We start from the raw sequence: 18,583 nt of genomic DNA, 5'->3' as shown, positions 1-18,583 counted from the left end.
CATAAAATGAGAATGATTTACATATGAGAAATGCTCACTGGTCTGACCTGGGGCAATGTGGCCCCTGAGACAGAGAACAAAATGACCACTGGGCCCTTCACACACACATTTTCTTCCCCAAGCCCAGGACAATGGAAAACGGTGACCAATGGACAGTTTGCACCCGTTTTCCCCCAAGCTCAAGGCAATGAAAAACACCCTAATTCACCAACCCTCCTGCTGGCAGCAGTGGGATCCCACCACTGCTCCATTTGCTGCTTGCTCTCCCAGAAAAGGAACAAAATGGTGACGTAACCTCCTGTATTCCACCTTTTTATTCCACTCAAAGTCAGGCCCTCTTCTTCTCAGAAGTGACAAACCCTTATTTCCATACCATAGCAATGATGAGGATGATATAGAATAACCTAGACATGTTCACACAGTCCAAGTTTTGCCCCCTCATGGTTACTGTGAAAAATTAACTCTGTCCTTGGCTGAAAATAGGACACACTACTGGCACTGCAAAATGAGAATAGAATGATGAAATAAATTTCCTCACCTGTAGGTTTTTTTAATGAACAATTAATAAATGGAAACAAACTAATTCCCAGCAGGCTTTCCCAAAGGAGAAATTGTACTTGCCTTCATGGAGATACCAGTCCCAGCCATGATACCTCCTATGGAATTCAGTTCAGAGGCATACAATACCAGTTTTCTTCCCCTATTTTTCAAAGTAGCTACAGTTGGTGTACTGAAATAACTTCAGGCACAAGCTGGTGTGAAAATTCCAGTCTATCACCAAAAGGAGCAGGGTTCTGCACCCCCAGCTTCTCCCCTTGAATTCAGCAACCACAAGCAGCCTGTGAGTTGCCTGGAGAATGCCTTGACAATACAGAGACCATGCTCACAGTTTCTTAGCTACTGCTCTGTCTGCAATCTCTGGTCATCTTTGGACTCATAGTTCCTGTGATACTTGAATTCATCAAGATATGAAATTCTTTAATGTCTGAAGAAATTAAATTGTGGTGTCAATTATCTCTATGCCCGAACTTGTCTAGGAAGATTGATGTCCAACTGAAATCTGTCACAGAACACGAGCACAAAAGCCCACAGAAACAGCACATATAACATTTTCTAAATCAAATAACAAACATCTTGTCTACACAAGTATTTCATCCCCATCACCACAGAAAATCATTAAAGCCCTTATTAAGATGATGAATAACTAGGGATTTGATTTTACAGATATGGAAGTAAACAGCAGAAAGTTATTTGTGATATGTATGATGTCACAAAAGGAATTTTCTTTAGAGTTCAGATTTTGATTTCCTCAGCCGTGACAGGACTGACAAGCTTTTTTCTTTGTGGTTCTGCAGATTCTCTGCAGACTATGGAAGCTGTGACCAAGGATCCATGTTTACATCAGTATAGTGCTTAGATCTAATGATTGTATTTAAACCTTTCTGAACAGAGGAACTGCCTGAATTTTACACAGAATTTCAATTATCAAATATGTATATGTTTGAGAGCTTAGAGCAAAAATATCTTGTACCATACAATGAGACAACTGTGTCTTCACCTTAATAATACAAATTAAATCTGAAAAGAGAGGTTACAGCTGAAAGAAGGCTGAAATATTTCTGTTCACAAAAATTGCAGTAGACCCAGTATCTTCTTCTGAAGCATAACAGCAGAACTGAATGTCTCACTGATAAGGAAGAGAATTTTTTCTTCCCCTGCTTTCTCAGGCTGTCAGAAAAGAGGAGGCTCAGTATGGAAGCAAGTCAGGTTTTGTCTACAATACAACCACCGAGTAATGTTGAGCACTAAACAAACCTGAGAATATTTACTTGTCAGAGGCTTGGTTTCAGCCCTTTCTATGACAGCACTATCATGTTCTTCAGTTTAGCTTCCTTTTTTGCTGTCGTGACCCAAGCAAGACATCACTGCCTTATGAAAGACTGCTGTTTTGTTTTCTTTTAAAATGAGTTAGAGATGACATTATGTCACTTTCTGCTGTAAAATGCTCTGTGGGCAGCTAGGAAGAAAAGGTTTATTGCAGTTTTACTGAAATTTCTTAAATAAATTTAATATCTAGCCAGCTGATTGTGGCAGAGGCTCCCTGTAGATATTTTGGTTATGCATTAAGAAAGTTGTCACAAGTAATTTGGACTGGAGCAAGGAGTTAGAGACTGCCAAATGTTGATTAATTACGCCCATGTTTAGATTAGTTCTGCTAGATTGTTTCATTAGGGAAGATGACTGAAAATACAGAATGAAGTAACCAGGGGGAATCCAGGAAGAATTTACATGTATTTGAGACCTCCAGCAAAGAGTAGGAGCTGGGACTGAACTTTATGTGCCCTATGATATTGGACGGTACTCCTTGCTTCTTTGTGATTGGGGGAGAAATGGGCACCAGAAGAATTAATTGGTGTTTGCTGTAGCAGTGACTGATTTCATTAGAATTATTTTCAACAGCCAAGGAATGGAGTCCCTTCCTTCTCACATGATTTTTTGTCTTTAAGACAAACTTCTAACTTCTTTCACATGGTAAATGTCAGCCTAAAGGTGACATTATAAAGTAATAATACATATGTATTTACATATGCAAAAATACATAAAAGCAATGGCAGGACAATTATTACTTATTTTAATTCCAGATTTGCTGCCATATGGGTTTTTAACCTCCACAGTGTTATTGAAGAAAACACCTCGATGAGGGGACCTCCTGCATTGGGAAATCCTTTACTTATTTCCTTAGGTTTGTAAATGCACTGCCATGAGAGTTCATTGAACTTAGCTGCATCCCAAAAATAATGAGATAGTGGACTGAAAAAAAAAGAAAGTGCTATGCCAAACGAAATGAAAAGAGAAAAATTGTTTGAGTTTCATCTAATTTAACATAAAATCTCATTTCTGAGCAACCTAGAAAGAGAAAAGCATCTTCTTTATCAAAGCCCATTTGGCTTCAAGCCTAAGGAGAAAGAGGTTGGGACCTGGAATGTCCCAGGCGGAAACCTGGCCTGACTCAACAACCCTGACATGGGCAGAGAGAGCATCTGTAGCAAGACAGACACCAAATTAAAATTTCAAATAAGAAGAAAAGCAAGAGGCAGTAGTTGAATGTAATTGTGTCTCAGCTGGATAAGATGACACTGCAGGTGCACAGCACACTGTGCACAGAGTTCAAAGATCTTGAAATAGAGAATCACATTACTGTGCCACTAGAACTATAATGAGAAGATGGTGCTAATACCACAAGTGATGTTGCAGTAAAGAAAAAAAAAACAGTCCTGGTTTTAGCTGGGATAGAATTGGTTTTTTTCTTAATAAGTGGTTCAGCACTGTGTTTTGGATTTAGTATGAGAACAATATTGATAACACACTGATGTTTTCATTTTTGCTCAAGTGCTTACTCTAAATCAAAGATTTTTCAGTTTCCCATGGTCTGACAGCAAGCACACACACAAGAAGCCAGCAAGAAGCATGGCCAGGACAGCTAACCTGAACTGGCCAAAGGGATATTCCATACCACAGAACATCATTCCCAGAATATAAACTGAAGGCAGATGGGGCTGATCACTGCTTGAGGACTGGCTCAGCATCACTCAGTGAGTGGTGAGCAGCTGTATAGTGCTCACTTGTTTTCCTTGTGTTTATTCCACTCCCTCTTTCCTCTTCATTACTATGACTTTATCGATGCTGTTATTATTCAGTTTTTCCTTATTTAAATTATTAAACTGTTCTTATTTCAACCCAGAATTTTTCTGATTCTCCTCCCCATCCCACCAGTGGAGGGGGAAGGTGAACGAGAGAAGGTGGCTGCATGGTACTTCCTTGACAGCTGGGATTAAACCATGTCATGAACTCATCATGCCTGTCATGATTCATAACATAAATCATCCTGACTTCTTCTAAATACATTTCACAGCTGTTGTGGTCCTGCTCAGCCTTGAAAAACACAGCCATAGCTGAGGAGGGTGCTGGGTTAACTCAAAGAGCACCACTAAGCAACCTAAAGAAAGCAGGCCACCCAAATTCTGGCTGACCCCAAAGCATTTTCCGCAGGCTTTGATGGGTGAGATAGTTCAGAGGTTCTTGAAAGCTTTAACCCTGTGAAAAATTAAGACAAAATAAATAACAAGACTATTTGACTATTTTTGCATCACAATGAAGGAGAAGTCAGGTTTGTAAGCTATTCACTTTCTCAAAAACACAACTCCTTTCAAGTAATCAATTCAGACAGCCGAAGTTCTTAGTAACTTTGGAGAATATAGGTCCCATTATTCTTTCTAACAAGCTTTTTATTTTCTGTAGTTTAAGAAATCCGGTCATTGAAACATTAAAACATATTTTTGACCATAGTTTTAGCTAGTGCTAGGTCTGTATTTTTCCTACTAAGTCCATTGTCATCCATCCATCCATCCATCCATCCAAAGAATCACATGGAGCTCAGAAGTATTCACAGGGGTTGGAAAAAGAAAATAAAACCACCTGCATCCTCACCTTTGAAAAGAGAACTGTGAGACTAAAAACCAGAAAAACAAACCAACATATCATTACTCTTTTTCTGGGCTAGCGTAAATTTCTTTAATTTAGCAGATATGGAAAATCTAAGTGAATGAACAGAGAAAGACTTTTATATGCTCATTTGCCCTGCTCACCTATGTCACATTGCTCCTATGCTGGGCATAACTCTCCAATGTTATTTCAGTGTAAATTTGTCGCAAACATCCAGATTTATCTATGAGATTGCTTCAGGAGAAATACCTATATGGTAAAATTATACTAGCAATTATGTCAGCTAATTCAGCTCAGCCCCTGTAAGAGACTGTCCGAAGATTCTCTCACCTGTCTCACAACAGTCTGAAGGACAGAGACTGACACCCTGAATGACGCAGTGCCAGATTTTTTTCCCCAGCCAGCTCCTGGCACCGAGCCAAGAGTGGGCTGCTCCTGGAAAGCAGGACAGCTTAGGGATTATGCTCTATGGCACTGGCTGTACAGCGTCGAGGGCAGCAGCAAGGACAAGGGAGAGGTCTTCCAGGTGGCTTCCAAAAGAGATTTATTCTCTTGAAGGTTCCAGGAAAGAAAGACAAAAGATACAGGGGTACAGCAACTCATGTGTGGGGGAGGAACAAGGGGAGTGTACAAATAATAAACCAATAGGGGAAAGACTGGGGAGGAGGACAGGGCAGAGTTACAAAATACATAAACCAATGGGGAACACAAGGGGACGAGAGTGGGGCACATGGGCCAACAGGGCTTGGAAGAATAGGGGAATTCCAAAGGGGGCGGTCCAGGCAGAGGTTGACACAAGGGAGGATTGACAACTTAATGGGAGGGGGAACAGGGAACATTCGGGAACAAGGGGCGGGTATCAGGGTGGATTCGCAACCGGGGTAGGAGGGCACAACTGTGACTAAAATATTAACATGGGGGAGGTGGGGGTGGGTAGAACTTAACAATAAAGAATGTAATTGAATCAAATATAATGAACAACAATGCACTGCAACACCTGAATATCACAAGAGACTTGGTTTAGGGGTTCAGGCCTAGTTGAGGTGGATGTTTGCTAAGTGATTGTTTGCAAGTGGTTGTATGGTACACTGCCCTCGTTCCTGCTGGTGAGCAAAGACTTGCAAGACATGGATCACTCTGTACCCTACACCTGCCCCCTGCGCAATGGAATTCATCACAGTGATCATCAATCTCCTCTGATTTTGGCCCTGCGCCCCTCGCTTTGCAAAAGACTATAAAATTATGTTGTAGTGCATCTAAAAATCTTGGTACCTCCCAAGGGTAAAACTCACCTCTGGTTTGTGTAATGTTAGTTCCTACCTGAAAACCTTCTTTCCCTCCCCCCCCCTTCCCATTGGCTGTGACCTCCCTGCATCCCCTAATCACCCCTGCCCCCTGGTATAAGAGATAAGACCCAGAGCATTTTCGCTCTCTCTCTTGCCCCAGATGGACGACAGACAATAAACCCGGGATTATTCCAGCAAGTTTGAGCCTCCTGTGTCTAGATACTTTGAGTCCGTGTTGTATCCACTCCAGGACCCCCTCTGCTGCCTGTGCCCAGAGACCAGCAGGCTCCACGGGGGGTGGGACAGAGGGGTCCCATCGGGGAGCTGGATAGCGACAGAGTGGCGCCCAACGTGGGGCTGACCAACGAGCCCCACGTTAAAGGCTTATCGGAGCCAGGGTGAGCCGTTCTTTGGAGACTTTGGATGCAGTTAAAAAAATACAGCAAAAAAAGTTTCCGAAAAGGAGTCGAAAATCCTCCAGCACCAGAGGACCGATTCCAGGGCAACAAGTATCTTTCCACCGCCAGAAAACGACAGAAAAAGGTAAGATTGAACTCCGACACCGGGCTGGGAGGGGTGGAGAGTGAAACAGACCCCGGGGGACTGTGTTCCATGTAACTCCTTCCCAGCGGCAGCAGACCCAAGCGTGTGGGGTTCCCCCAGCCGTGGGCAGAGACGGAGCGGGGGTGGGAGAGGGAATTCTCCCTGCTGCTTGTACAGTGTGAGTTTAATTGTAATCCTTTTGGTGCAACCTTGTTTTCTGTGGTAGGGAAAATAGACAGATTGTGTGCAGAGCTGCTGTGACCTCCAAAATGGGATCCTGGCTATGCACACAAGAAAGGAGTCATACACAACAAATACAGAATTTTTTAAAAACCACAAATGTAAAAATTTCAAAACATAAGATAAAACAGTTTGTATCATATTTGACTCAGCAAAGTAAACAGATCGAATTGTTGAAATTAGATTCAGTAACTGCCTGGGATGAAATTGGAAATTTATTAACCTTGAAAATAGAAGGAGGAGACAAATCGGCCCTGATATTCCTCCCAGTTTTTCTTTTAATTCAAAAAGAATTAGTTAACAGAGAAATAAAAACAGAAGACAAACAAGCACCTAACTTTCCTAACTTTTCCCCCAAAACCTCTGTTCCCCCAATAGAAAAGATACCCGAGACAAACAATACAAGTTCTAATCCGGTGTGTCTCAGTCACCTAGTCCTGCCTCACAAGCCATCAAGGCTCCCTCCCTATACCCTGTCAGTGTTACAGAAAATGTATCTTTCTATCCCCACATGGCTGAGAGCCAAGATGGCGCCGTGTTACCCGGCCACATGGTGAATCCTCCTGTGTATCCCCTTTCTCCTACCCATAATCCCCCCCAGCCCTGCCTGGCCCCACCCTATGACCCTGCCCCCCGAGGCTGTAACCCTATCCCCTGTTCCTCCAGCCCCTGTCTGGTGGGGAGGAAGAGCGGGGAGGGAGAGAGTTACACCCCTTGCTCCTGCAGAGGGGCAGGGAGAGGGGTGTCCCGGCTCTGCCCCCTGATGGGGGGCTGCGAGCCTCCCGGACCCGACGTGGGGTGGGGGGAGACCCCGAGACCCGGCGTGAGGGGGGGGGAGACCCCGAGACCCGGCATGGCGGGGGGGGAGACCCCGAGACCCGACATGGGGAGGGGGAGACCCCGAGACCCGACATGGGCGGGGGTGGAACCCCGAGGCCCGGCGTGGGGGGGAGCACCCCCCCCGCCCAGCTCCTGCGGGGGCGGGGCTGGGGGTGGAGATAGGGTGGAAGCCAGGGGCGGGGCTGGAGGCTGGGCCGAAGGGGGGGTGAGGGGCGGAGCCCCTCCCAGTTCCCACGGTCTGGGGGGCGGGGCTGGGGGCGGGGCCGAGTGGGGGGTGAGGGGTGGAGCCCCGCCCAGTTCCCACGGTCCGGGGGGCGGGGCCGAGACCGAGCAGGGAGGTGAGGTTGCCTCACCACATTCCAAAGGCGGGTGTGGTTGTGCTGCTGCAAATTGCCCTGATGGCCCCGGGGGACGCCCCGGGGGATGGAAGGGTGGATCCCCTCAGCCTGCTCCCAGTGTGGAGCCACATGGTGCCCCTGGGGGATGGGGAAATACGAGCTTCCCCGATGTCCGAGCAGGACAAGCCTCTCCCCCCTCCCAGTTCAATACAACTGGGAATGGGAAACAAAATAGTTTTGATTCAGCCTTTTTCCCCACTGTTGCTCCTGTCACTTTTACTGGAACGAGACCACAAAACCGTACTTACAAACCGTTTTCATACCAAGACAAAAAAGAAATTTGCAAAGTACAAAGAGAATTTGGCCGTAATCGTGAAATATTTAAAAGCATTGTTAAAACAACATTAACTTCAAATGATTTAGTTCCTACAGATATTAAAGATCTTTTTAAGTGTTTGCTTACACCATCTGAATTTGAATTATGGGAAAACACGTGGAAGCGATTTCTAAAAAACATACTGGTGGAATTATTAAAAACTAATCCCCAATATGTGGATTTATTAAATAATCCTATTACTTTAGAGCATTTATGTGGTGAAGAAGTATGGGAAAAACCTGAGGACCAAACTAGGGCATTGCCAAAAATTGTAATAGATAAAATCACTACAGCTGCAGAAATGGCTTTCACACAGCTACCTACAGCTGATACTAAGGGCAGTTATATTAATGTAAAACAAATGCCCTCAGAAGGATTCTTGCAATTCTTAGACCGATTAAGAGAACAAGTCTCCCGTCAGGTAGAAGACCCTGTGGTACAGACAGAGTTAGTCAAGGAACTTGCTCAGAGAAATGCTAATGAATCTTGCCGTAGAATTATTTTAGGTTTGCCTGTGGATCCCCCTCCAACCCTTGCACAGATGTCAGCAGCCTGTGCAAGGAAAGCAGAGATGTTTTCGCAGGAAAAGAGACCTCCCTGGACCACCCCAAGACCTGTTGCTGCAGTTTCATCTGGGACAAGGAATGAACAGATGACACCTGACCAGCAACAGCGAATTTGTTTTTATTGCAGAAAACCAGGACACTTTGCTAAAAACTGTCCGTTAAAACAACAGAAACACATGGATACCAGCTTGCCAAAAAACTTAATCACAGCGCTTATCCACTCAGCATGCAGACATAAATGAAGTGGAAACGAATCTCTGTCCTTTAATAAAAAGGGAGAAGGGGGGTGAAAAACTGCAAAACTATAATTGTGAAAAACGTTTGCCTAATAAGGTCTGGCAACCGCAAAAGCGATTCAGACTTGTAACTTCTAAAGCTTTTTGTTTCAGATCTGACCGCTGGACTGTCTTGGGAGTAGATTTGCAGGATAATTCACAAGACCTGGCTGGACTGGATAGTAGGTATTTTGTTATTGGAGACACAGCACACACACCAATAGAGATTGAGGTGGCTCCCATGACAATCACGGGAGACCTAACACACCTCATTCTCTTAGCTAGGTGCCCCCAACCCCCTTTCTATATAGACAAAGGGCAGGTAATAGCCCAGGTAATCCCTGTTCCAACAGAAGTCCCAGTAGATGACAAAGCACCGGGAGTTTACTGGGCAGAAGTAGTGGGTGAAAACAAGCCAATTATAGGATGCAATTTAACACATAAATCAGAACATCTCCATGTAGAAGGGTTAATTGACACTGGGGCAGATGTGACCATCATACTGGAAAAGGTGTGGCCCTCACACTGGGAACTACAACCAGTGGCAGGAAAAATACAGGGTGTTGGAGGGATGAAACTGGCAAAAATTGCTAGGGATATCATACAGATCGAAGGTCCGGACGGTAGGATAGCTAGTGTCCGACCTTTTGTAGTTGACTACAAGTGCCCCCTGTGGGGGAAGAGATACCATGTTGCAGTAGGGGGTAAAACTCACTATTCCTGAGACACCTCAGGATTTTTGATAGGGGCCACTGTAGAGCGTCCTGTCCAAAAATTATCTTGGCTAGATAATGATCCAATTTGGGTGAACCAGTGGCCTCTCAGCAAACAAAAACTTGGGGCGCTAGAAAAATTAGTGGAAGAAGAATTGGCTAAGGGACACATAGTAGAAACAACCAGCCCTTGGAATTCCCCAGTGTTTGTAATAAAAAAGCCAGGGAAAGATAAATGGCGTCTCCTTCAAGATTTAAGAGAAATAAACAAAAAAATACAAGACATGGGATCTCTCCAACCAGGAATGCCCTCCCCAACCATGCTACCACAAGATTGGCTACTAGCAGTACTGGATATTAAAGATTGCTTTTTTCAAATTCCCCTGCATCCAGAGGATGCACCAAGGTTTGCCTTTTCCATTCCTACCATTAACAGGGAAGCCTCAATGAAACAGTACCACTGGACAGTTCTACCTCAGGGGATGAAAGCCAGCCCCTTCATCTGCCAGTGGTATGTGGGGTCATTGCTGTCCTCAGTGCGTGCTGAAAAGAGAGAGGCTATCATTTTGCATTATATGGACGATATTTTAATATGCTGTCCCAATAACAACATACTGAAAGATACCCTTGACCTAGTGGTTAAAGTTCTAACCTCTGCTGGATTCCAATTGCAGGAAGACAAAGTTCAAAGGATGCCACCTTGGAAATATCTGGGCCTGCAAATTACAGCACGGACTGTTGTTCCACAAAAATTGGAAATTATTGGTAATCCTAAAACTCTAGCAGATCTTCATTCTCTATGCGGGTCACTAAACTGGGTCAGACCCTGGCTAGGTCTCATCAATGAAGACCTGGGCCCCCTACTCAATTTATTAAAAGGGGAGAGAGAATTACTGTCTCCCAGAGTGCTAACTCCAGAAGCGAAAACTGTAATTGAAAAGGCACAAAAGGCCTTGACAGAAAAACAGGCACACCGCTTCAAACCTGAGCTGCCTTTCAAATTTATTGTCCTGGGAAAATTGCCACACCTACATGGGTTAATATTCCAATGGGCTGAAGGGCAGAGAGATCCACTCTTAATAATAGAATGGGTCTTCCTCTCCCATCAAAGACCCAAAACTATCACCAAGCCACAAGAGCTGATGGCTCAGCTGATTCAAAAGGCCAGGGTAAGGCTGCGGGAACTGGCAGGTTGTGACTTTATGTGTATTCACCTCCCAGTCAGGCTCTCTGGAGAAGGGAAAAACTCCCCTGAGAGACTGACCAAAGAGATGTTTGAGCATCTGCTGCAGAGCAATGCTAACCTCCAGTTAGCTCTGGACAGCTATAGTGGGCAAATTTCAGTTCATGCACCATCACACAAATTGTTTCATGAGGAATTCCATCTCATTCCTTGTGAGAAAAGGAGCCGGAGGCCACTCAAAGCTCTCACAGTGTTCACTGATGCATCTGGGACATCCAACAAGTTGGTGATGACTTGGAGAAATCCACAGACTCAGCTTTGGGAAGCTGATGTTGAGTTTGTAGAGGGGTCACCCCAGATAGCTGAACTAGCTGCGGTCGTGAGAGCCTTTGAAAAATTTTCAGAACCAATTAATTTAGTTACTGACTCAGCCTACGTAGCAGGAGTGGTGTCCAGAGCAGAACAGGCAGTTCTCAAAGACATTGAGAACGAACATCTCTTTAGATTGCTTTCAAAACTGATTTACTTGGTCTCGAATAGAGAGCAACCTTTCTATGTGATGCATATAAGATCGCACACCCCATTGCCAGGTGAAATCGCTGAGGGGAACCGGAAGGCTGATTCCCTTGCTGCCCCAGCCGAAAAGGTATGTCTCCCTGATGTGTTTCAGTAGGCAAAAATAAGTCACCAGCAATATCATCAAAATGTGCCAGGACTGATCCGTCAGTTCCAGCTGACACGGAATCAGGCTAAAGCCATCGTGGCTACCTGTCCCAATTGTCAGCTCCAGGCAGTGCCATCATTAGGCATCGGGGTTAATCCCAGAGGCCTTAAGAGCTGTGAGGTGTGGCAAACAGATATCACTCACATCCCCAGTTTTGGTCGCCTTAAGTATGTACATGTGAGTATTGATACATACTCAGGAGCGGTGTATGCCTCTGCTCATGCAGGAGAAAAGTCTGTGCATGCGAAACAACACTTAGTACAAGCCTTTTCTGTATTGGGAATCCCTAAAGAAATTAAAACAGATAATGGCCCAGCGTATAAATCCAAGGAGTTCCTGGAATTTGTCCAGCAGTGGGGAGTGGAACATAAAACTGGCATCCCCCACTCCCCCACAGGTCAGGCTGTAATCGAGCGTACACACCAGACGCTCAAACAAGTCCTAGCCAGGCAAGGTAGCGAGGCAGTGTGGATGTCTCCCCAACAGAAACTCTGTAAAGCTCTGTTTACCATTAACTTCCTAAACTGCTCATTTGAAAACATGAATCCTCCTGTAACTCGGCATTTTAACAGTAGTGATCAGTTTAAATTGTCACAGCATCCACCGGTGTTAATCAGGGACCCTGAAACTTGGCAAACCAAGGGTCCCTATGAACTTGTCACCTGGAGGCGAGGTTATGCGTGTGTATCCACCCCTTCAGGCCCCCGATGGATCCCCCAGAAATGGGTAAAACCTTTTATTCCAAAGAATCCAGCGCCAGCAAGAAGAGAAGAGAAGCAAGTGGCTGTAGCTTCCAAGAGAAGACGCCGCTGAAGAGAGCAAGAAGAAACCTCTCTAGCCTCTGACCTGCATACTTTGGCTGCGAATATGTTTTAAAAAAAATTTCTGTTACCTTTTTTTGAAATAACCTACCTCTTACTCAAATCCATGTTTCTCATTTTTGTGTAACAGAAAAGGGTGAGGTGTTGTAGTGCATCTAAAAATCTTGGTACCTCCCAAGGGTAAAACTCACCTCTGGTTTGTGTAATGTTAGTTCCTACCTGAAAACCTTCTTTCCCTCCCCCACCTTCCCATTGGCTGTGACCTCCCTGCATCCCCTAGTCACCCCTGCCCCCTGGTATAAGAGATAAGACCCAGAGCATTTTCGCTCTCTCTCTTGCCCCGGATGGACGACAGACAATAAACCCGGGATTATTCCAGCAAGTTTGAGCCTCCTGTGTCTAGATACTTTGAGTCTGTGTTGTATCCACTCCAGGACCCCCTCTGCCGCCTGTGCCCAGAGACGAGCAGGCACCACGGGGGGTGGGACAGAGGGGTCCCATCGGGGAGCTGGATAGCAACAAAATTATACCCCAAACTTACCTTCTTCCTTCAGAGACAGAAGACTCTGTGTCGTTGGACAGTTGTGTGGACTTCAACGTTGGTAGCTATAATCCCCTTACTCTCTTTTCCTTATGCTTTGCTTTCTCCTCTTTGCCCTCTATCGCATGTTAGTGCTGATAAGCACTCAATAAAGTGTGTTTTGCTGTTTAAGTCCCTGGTTTGCTGATAATCTTTTGTACTCTAAGATCGAATAAAAGAACCACATCATGAATCCCACCTTGTGGATCATGACAGCCCCTAGGTAGAAAATATGTAAAATGTTTCAGAGGTAAGAAGTGTTGCAGGTCTCTATATGAATTGCTCATCCCCCTAGTCACTTCTGTCCCCATCATTTCCCATTTCTTTGAGTTTTTCTGATCCTGCCTCACCTTCTTCCAGCTTTTGGCCCCAGGACACCCAATTTCCTCCATTCCCTTCAGCCTGGGCTCTTCTCAGTTACTTTACATTGTGGCGAGTCAGCAAAAGTGATTCAGGACTGTAACAGGAGATTCTCTGACATGTCAGGTGACATAACTGCTCAACATTTCTGATTTCATTTAATACCACATACAACATGGAGGCCTTTCCACCATTTCATTAATGTCCAAAGAATTAATGCATCCTCTGTTAACTTATATCTAACATATTGTAAATTTGGCCTTTTATACCTCCTTACAGGTCCAACTGGAGCTACAGCAGATAAACTCCAAGAGAAGAAGCAAAAAGTGTGAAGGGCAGAGCAAGGTCGAACTGCCACTGACTGCAAAAGAGAGAGCTACACTTTTCAAGACACCTGCCTTCCCCTGTGTCAAAGGTTGGCATGCCCACACCCTGAGCACATGCTTTTGGGTGTGAAACATTTCGATGCACTTCAGAAATTATGGGTTACTTGTCCTCAGGAATGGATTCACTGATGTGTTTAAATATGATCGGTACAACTACTTGTCCATCTAAGATTAGCCAAAGATTTTCTGTTCTGCTGCATTTATATTATCCATTCAACCAGAGGAATTTTAAAATCCTAAATAATCCCAAAAACAAGCACAGTCAGTTTTGAGAAGGAGAATAGTTATCAGCCAAACTTGATTCTAGACTGTTCCTAGTCAAGCCAACATCACAGGTCTCCAGTCTCAGTGGTAAAACCAAAAATAGTGACTGAAAAAAAGAAACCAAACTTAGTAGATTACCTCTTTTTCTAGTGTATGGGTGATAAAACAGGGGGAATAGTTGCCTGAAATAATGAGAAATGCTGGAGGAACATGTTAGAACTTGTCCATTCTTTTCAGGCAGTATCAAAAATTAGTGTGAAATCACAACCTTACACTGGATGTCAAGCCCAATTAGCATTATTGTCTCAGTCTGAGATGAAAGTCTGACATAAAGAATATCAAGGTCTCAGTGAATAAAGGGCTTGGCTTACCTACATGGGGCTGGAAAAAGATGGTCATTAATTTCCGCTTAGCTGCGCATCCAGGAATCTCCAGTATGACTGCTTTGATCATACAAAAATTTTTCAGTTCCCCTTTTCCAAACGCTTGCAAGGACTAAAAAGAGATGTGGATGCTAAAAGAGAGTGAGCATTATAGGTCTGCATCATCTGTATCATTTCTTTTGGCCATGCTAGTGTTTTATTAACTGCAATGATAAAAGCTGTTTAGAAGGATAGAGAATGGTCATAAACAGCTCCCTCTCTCCCACTCCCAGCATTACCTTGGGGGTCCACTCCATTGGTGCTTCAGCACATGGTGTTGCTGTGTAACAGTGTGTAGTGGTGAGAGAAGGCTAAAAGAAAACACTAAAGGAGACAGGAACTGCTTCAAGTGCTTGTAATATACAGGGATGAGCAAAAGAAAAATTAGGCTGCACATCTGTGCATGTGTCCAGTTTATGTGCCCAGTGCTATTTAGGAGAACTCATCTATACGGCTTGTAGTACAGTCCACCTGTTAAAAAGTCTCAGATGGAGCTGTCTCTTAGGGACAATGATGGATCACCCACTACTTCCACAGAAAGCCAGAATAAACCAAACACTGAAAACAGTACTGTAGGGTCCCTCTCCTGCTCCAGCTCAGGGCAAAGCAGAATCGATGAAATCTCAGGAGCTCTTTTTTATTTTCTCTTTAGGTTTCAAACAAGGAAAATGAGACAAACATACACTCACATTCTTTCCACATTCAGGAGCTATATATCCATGAACTGCATGTTACAATTGTATTTCTATGGCTTTGGAAGTAACTAGCCCCTGAAACAAGTGTTGGCAGCAGTCAATGGTGATGCTGGAGAATGTAAGCATTACCAAGTCCAAACAGGGCATGTAACCACCACAAAACTAACTATTGAGGGTGAAGCCTGAAGTGATAAAATGATTTGTGCTTCTAGTCAAAATAAAGGTTTTATTCTTCTTATTTCACTGTGTTCCATTTCTGTGGGTAGCATGAAGGCAATCAGCAATTTTTTGCCAATCACATTATCTATCATCTTTCACAACCAGGCATAGTTAAGAGGTGTGCTGTATGAAAAATAAATCAGGATCAGGGAGGGACATGGAAGATTTTGTTCCATTCAGGTTTAATATTTATTTAAGTTATTCACTCAATATCATGAACTCATAGTACTCCAGAATGGAGTGATGGAAATAGCACGCAGAAAACTGCAAATGCCATTTAGGAATTAATTTAATTTCTGATACTGTTGTGAAAATTCTTGGGATTTCCTGTTTTCTGTAAATCCCAAAACACAAGGCAATTTGCATTGCTAAGTCTGAATCATTTGCTCCATTTTCATTGAATTGAAAAGCTGATCTAAGAAACTAATTAAAGGCAAAACCAAATCAATGTTTTTACTTCCTTTGGAGATTTTTTTAATATATAAGGTAAAATAGAGAGGAAAATATTAACAGTCATTCTAAATCTAAATGTCAGAAAGTCTACTTTTTAAAATATGAAAAAATAGGTGTCAAATATTTCTATTGACACAGCAAAAATTAAATAAATTGGCAAAACTTCATTTTAAAATAAATATAATTTTTTGGTTAAAAAAATTCACAGCAAAAATGTTACCTAGTATCTATTTAATTCTGTAGGATCTGTCAAGTCTTGAAATAACAGAACTCCTTTGCATTCAGACTGCCTCTTTTTTTTCTCAAAAGCTGCATATTCTACTACCAAGGATAGACAAAATGTCAGACTGGCACTGTCTGTCTCTGAAACTAAGAAGACAAGATACTTCAAATTTACAAGGACAAACCTTTGCTCCAGCACCTATGGTCTCAATATTTAATAAAATATTAACACACTGGATCTGGTGAAGTTGGTGCAGTAGGAACAAGAAAATTACATGTTACAGGTGTTTTGCCCCCAAAAATTTAATTATCACTGTTACAAGACATACCTTGTGTCAAGGATACAAATACATGTAATTTGGGTTGCCTTTGGTGTGATTTCCCAGGCTCAGAAACTAGTAAATACATGGTATTCCTACCCAAGCCTTTCCCTCATATATTTAAGGCAATCACTTGCATTATCAGGACCCTTTCAAGGAGCTGAATTCGGCATGGAAGAAGGCAAAGCACTCTCCTGTGCAGTGTGCTGCAGTCCTTTGGCTTTTGGCTTGTGCAGGAAGGGTGACAGCATTCAAGGACATCCCTAGATATGGGCTGCTTCCTCACTGCCCAAACCCACACAGCTGCGCCCATGAAAAGCTGTCTCTCACCTTGTTTACTCATGACAGATGTTTTGGCTGACTACTGCAGGTTTGCATCCACAAACCCCAGAGAAGCCATAGACTCTGACCTGGAGGACTACCAAGGTGAAAACTCTGACCAGATGGGGTTGCAGTGGAGCATTTGCTGCTGCTGTTCTCCTGCCTCAACAAAACTAACAGTGCCCAGGACTCGGGCTTCTTATTTGCAAAGTATTAACTATTCTTTGCAGCTCTGTCTGCAGCCATTGTCATTTTGGCATAATTACCTCAATAGCCCCTGAATTCCCTTGTGCTTTCCATAGAAGTTATTGTTTTCTTCCTATAGTACTTTTGCTGTTTTGTTATGCCTCAGAGATGACAGTATGTCACTGGTGGCTGAGTGATTCCATTATACACAATCTGAAAAGAGCTTAGGGTCCCTTCAAGATGAAAGATGGCATCTAAATATAGGTTATATATTTTAGTAATAAGAGTAAATTTGCTTTGCAAGGAACACTTAAGGTTTCCAGCAAACTACATGGAGTTAACAAATAGACAGCAGTAGCAATCTCATACCATGCTTATATTCAGAGCCTCCAGCTTCTCCCAGGAAACTGCACTTTATCAGACAAAAAGCCTTGCTTGCTGCAGTGTCTCACTGTTATTGTAATGCTATTGACATCCTGCCTCTCCTGTTGCACTCAAACCTTATTATCAGCAGCGTAGTTTTAACATTCCACAAACGCAGCAGAGAAAATTAGTCCTTGTTTGAGAATCGATCATTCCTTCAGAGCCAGACACCATCACTGTCATCACACTGCTCTGGGGGAAAGAGGTCAGTATCAGTATATATATTTAACTGATGAATATACATAGCTATATAATATTAACAATATTAAATATAATAATATTTTAAACTATAATTTTATTTAACTGCTTGCAGTAATCCAAACAAGCTTTTGCTTTTTTGCTTCATAGGCTCTTTTCCAGTATTTGAAAGCAAGAGACCTCCTGACCTGACAATGTGCCTGTGGAGTTTGTGCTAATAATCCCGTGGTGAGGCAGTGGCTCTGAAGGATCCCTTAACTGGTTCATCCTTCTGCTCCCCTCACCTCCCTCTTGTCAGTGTCTTACCCTTGCCCTTCTGTTCAGAGACCTGGGCTCCTTCCAAAGCCTATATAGTAGTATGGTCCACATCAGTGGGATAAAAGCTAGCAGCTGCCAGTCCCTGGATAGCAAAATTCAAAGCTGGAAGAGAATAAAATTAAAAGCACTTCAACCTCCCAAGACAGATGGCTGTTCAGTCAGCACACATGGAGGTGGATTCTTGGCTGAATAGGAAACTTCTCAGATTCCAAGCTTTGGAAAGCAGAAGAAACAACAGTGGTGGTTGCAGTGAGGGAAATCTGTTCTAATCTCATGGTGTGATCTAGACATGGCCATTAATGCCTGATTTAGTGGCCAGGCAAAGGCAATAATGACAGATGGTGAGTTCGTTTAAGGGAGAGAGAAGTTTGCTGGAAATTTAAATGTGCAGCTCTGGGAATAGCAGAGGGTAAGGACAATGTTTGGAGTTTTTAAATTTATTTGTTATTGGTATGGAATTTAAGTGTAAGATATCTAGTCCTCACCTGAGAATCTCACTGTCTGCAATGAAGCTAGTGTCAGGTTGCACTTTTGGTGATTTCTTCAATCTTCCAATGGGGATTTTTAGAGCTGGGAAGAAGACAGCTTGTTATGTTTTCCTTGTATGTATTTTAACACATGTTTCTCACCACACCAGCAAACTTGTTGCTCCCTGCTCTAAGTATGCACAGACCTCAAAACTGCACGTGAGCTTCTGTGTAAGTTTGGACTGAAATGCATGTATCTGAGATACAGAAGACTTTTTTTGTGCTAGCTAGCAGTTGGTGACTGTAACAAATCTAGTGAAGCAGCTCCTCTTCCTCAAGCA

The sequence above is a fragment of the Cyanistes caeruleus genome, chromosome 2 (genome assembly GCF_971803275.1).
Source record: "Cyanistes caeruleus chromosome 2, bCyaCae1.hap1.1, whole genome shotgun sequence".
Lineage (NCBI taxonomy): Eukaryota > Metazoa > Chordata > Aves > Passeriformes > Paridae > Cyanistes > Cyanistes caeruleus.
The sequence above is the reverse complement of the archived record's forward strand: the minus strand, read 5'-3'. Positions refer to the sequence as shown.